We start from the raw sequence: 4,264 nt of genomic DNA, 5'->3' as shown, positions 1-4,264 counted from the left end.
CGTGGCCTTCTGGTTGGTGCGCAGCCTTGTCTGGTCTACTCACTCCTTCGTCACGCGTAGAGTCACTAAATAGGGGTGAATAGTGACTCGAGTCACGTGGACACATAGACAGGATGTCGTCTGATTCAGCCAATCACCGCGGGCGATTTCCAGCCGTGTTTCCGCAGAGATGTCAGAGCCCGGTTCCGGGCTCTTTGCTGTAAACCTTGGAATGCTGTTTCCCATGAACGCAAATATAATTTGGGGCCAAATGCGATGACTTCCTGCAATTCAACATCTTTCTGGCTTAGGATGGGGCTGTGATCAACGCTCCCTTCTAGCCGTTCACGCGGCTTTGGTGAGGGCGACTGTGCTTTCCAGCCTTCCAATATTGCACAGGGTTTCTACAACGTCGTTAAATACCCTTCGGACCCTGTTGGCCCGAAGCCTTCGTCGTTGCCTTGGAGTTCCAAGAATGGCTGAAACACGGCAAGTCCTAGCTGAAGCTGATGAACTCGCGATGGAGGTCCTCATTGAGCGGGAAACTGCTCGACACTTCCTACGTTTGCGTGCACACATTCCCCGCCACCCACTCCTCAGGAAAATTCGATACCGTCCTGAAAGTGATTTCCATCGCGCAGGCCAGGCTGTCACTGGCTTCATACCTAAGGACGTCACACTGCCGAACGCCCCCTGGTCTCTGCCTGTGCCACCCACCTTCGCACGTCTTCCGGACCTCCACGACCGCAGAGATCAGGTTCCCCCTCAAGTCCTCCGAGCCCATTTTTATGCTCTCGTAGACGCGAAGTTTTCTACCTCTGCCGCAGCATACACCGATGGCGCATCTCTAAATGGCAAGTCCGCGTCGGCATTCGTCATCCCATACGAAGGCGTAGTAGAAGGACGTCGCCTTTCGCATCAAACCTCGTCCACAGCTGCGGAGCTCTGTGCCATACTTTTCTTTCTGCAGCACATCGTTCGCTTTACCCCACGGGATTGGGTCGTATCTCGTATTCACTGATTCAACATCTGCGCCGCAAACAATTGAAAATTCTGGCATCCGAGGGTCAATCCACACCGTTGGTTCTGGATGTTTTAATGGCTTACAACCTTGTCTACGAAGCAGGGCACGGGCTGGTTCTCCAATGGGTTCCAGCCATTTGCGGTGTCGGTGCCGACAGCGCCACAGAAGCAGCTCTCTCGTCTCGGAGGCGGACGCGTATTGCACAGCTGAGAGGAGATCGTCGTTCCGTACTTGGACGCCTCGTGACTCCTCTGGCTATCCGCCAATGGACCGCTGGTTTCCGCATGCCTCGACATATCCCTCGTCGAGATGCCGCATTAGTTCATCGAATGCGCCTCGATGTGGCTTTTACAGCGCAGTGGCGTTACCGGTTGAGGCAAGTTGACTCTCCACACTGCAGTCACTGCGGTGCTGTTGAAGATCTAGAGCACATTCTTCTCCATTGCCCACACTACCAACCTTCCCCGAACCGTACTCTCCGGATCCCGGTTTTTGGTGCCAAAAATGTCTCAGCCCCTTTAAATGAGAAGCTTCTGCGTTAACTGGTGTGTGGTGGATGTGAAGCATGTCAACGATTGGTGTGGCGTCACGTGGATTGGTGCGCTGAAATAAACGGACGACTTTCAAGTTGTCTTATTATCATGGCATATTCAGACTGTCTCTGGCGAGTCTTGGAAGCATCGGACAGTTTATTCGGTAGTTTTCTACTGGTTTCAAATGTTAGAAATGCATTTTATGGCCCTCACTGAATACTGAATACTCGAATCTTTCGAATACAGAAGCGAATACTTCCGTGTGCGAGTTTCCGAATCGAACATGGAATTCTATACATTCGAATTTTGAACAAGAGAGGGCATAAAACAAACCGAGCGCTATACTTCATATTCTGATCCGTATGAACAGTGTATGCGTGCATATGTATCCGCTTGGCTTCGTATTCAATTCGGTTTTAAAACTATTCTCTGCGTATTTGCTTTGGCAATACATATGTATTCGCTTCGGTTTTAAAACAATTATTCGCACATGCCTAATTTTTTCCCCCTGTGTTTTATGAAACTATATGGGAAATTGTGCCTCAAGGTTTTAACCTCAGTCTTGATTTACTGTTCGCTGAACACCCTGTGCACGATGGAGGAACGTGGTCCGGGAAGTGTTCCTCACTGCCGCTCACAAAAGGTGAGCGCTGCTATGGTTGAATATGGGGGAACCTCGATATTCCCGGTTGCGAAATCCCCGGTTGCGAAATCCCCGATCCCGAAAATCACGTTACAAGGAAAATCAAGGGGAATGCTCGATTGCTTCGTAACATGATGTGCTGTGTTTAAAAACACAACATCACTATTTAACAACTCAAATTCTTCAGACAGATGTGTGCAACATTTCCCACGAAGTCAGCCTAGGACGCCTATTTACGTCACAGTCTCTTCTGCTGCACTCTTTCCATCTGGACGCCGCTCCACGCTCATAGCTCTGCTCCGCTACATGCTAACGTGGAATGAAAAGAGAAATACTGCTTTTACGTAAAAGGAAACGAAGAAAGGGCAAGCACAAACGGGCCTTTCAAGTCGTGACGCACAAGTGCAGTAAAAGTGGATTAGAAAGGCTGGCTTTCCATTTGATCTGCAGCGCGTGTTTTCTCAGACAACAGGGGGCACCTGCCTGCTTTTATGGCTCGAGCTATATAGGTGCCTTGTTGATTCGCCGGCCAGCGCTTTGACGCATTTCTGCTAAAAGCGCTTCTCGGTTATCTCCCTTTTGCAAATACCGACCGTAATGCATGGACCGTTCTTTTCTAAATCATTGCTGGTTTCCGCTCTCGTCTATGTGTGGTGTTTCTTCGTTTCCCAAACTCAGGCTATCTACTCGTGGACCATTCTTTATCCCCAGCAAGTTTTACGCAACTTTGGTATCAGTAGGTTGACACGCTTCCGACCGAGAGGACGTGCGAATAAAAAATAAATGAAAATAAATTGAGGAACAGATACAACTTCTAGTCCTCTAGATTGCAGCTGCTCGTCACTTTAGTCCCTTGACCTTTTCTTTTTTTTCTTTTTCACTCCCAACACTGGAAATAGATCCTAAACTTCGCATAGACCTCCATGCATTTCATCCCGAAAAGAGCTAATGGTCGTAGCAAAGCATCTATTCTTCAGAAGAACTAAATTTACTTTTTTTAATGTGTCGTGGTGAACTAGGAGAAATGAAAGGGAACACCAATTTGGCAATAAAAGAAAAAGCCTTTATTTGATATACAGAACTGTTTACCTAGGGTTAGTCGAATCACCTCAACATAGGTACGTAAACATTAAAGTACCACTGCAGGTTGGGTCTTGTGTCTTACCGAATTTATTAAATCGCATTACACTGTATTTTCCCAAGACACTGTATCATTAAATTGATTTCTAGTCTTGAGGCGTCATGGGTTGGGCAATCTACCAACGCGTCTGGCAACATTGTTCCTCGTAGGTCGATATTGGCCGATATCGGTTGATATCGGTCGAAGGTCGGTATGTCCGCACACTTTAGTGCTGGACAATTATTACAAAGAAGCCCACCAGGGGTTCCACCACAATCCATCCATCCATCCATATCCGTTTCTTCACCACGGATGCTGGTAGGCTTCCAACGTGGGACAGATAGCGGAGACGAGCGCGCTGTTCCTAGGAGAAAGGCGCGGGAGCTCCCAATGACGTCACCTCCTCTTGGAGAACCCGAAACTACGTAGCGAGTTCTTTGGAAGCGCGTAATGTTCACTGACGGCATTCGTATTTTGAGCTTGAAGTGAATTTGAATTTATATTTTGATATTTACGAAAGAAATATCATTTTAGTCCTCAGTGGCACATTTTGTATTCAGTTGCATGCAAACCCGGTTTTCTTTAATTCCGTGTTATGGCCGCGAAGCAACCGTGGCCATAAGCCGTAGACGAGGAGAGAACAGAAGGAACAAGTGGGAGACAGGGGTTAGTATATACGTCCTGGGCCAACTTCATGGGAACCGTGACGACGTTGCTATACCGAAAAACCCGGAGAAAACCTCGGACAGCAAGGGCGCTGGCCGGTATTCGATCGCACCCTTTACTCAGCATTTTGCATGACTTGAGATTTACCATTTTACATGTTGTATCCATCGGGCCAAAGCCGTATCTACCGTGCTTGCAATCTCACGGAAGATTCCGAAGTTCCTTTAGCAGGCGCCTAGTGGAGAGTAACGTTGATAGCTGGCCCCTATCGCGGATGACGTTGCAGTTTTGAGACTTGC

Source organism: Ornithodoros turicata, chromosome 5 (assembly GCF_037126465.1).
Source record: "Ornithodoros turicata isolate Travis chromosome 5, ASM3712646v1, whole genome shotgun sequence".
NCBI classification, from domain to species: domain Eukaryota; kingdom Metazoa; phylum Arthropoda; class Arachnida; order Ixodida; family Argasidae; genus Ornithodoros; species Ornithodoros turicata.
The sequence above is the reverse complement of the archived record's forward strand: the minus strand, read 5'-3'. Positions refer to the sequence as shown.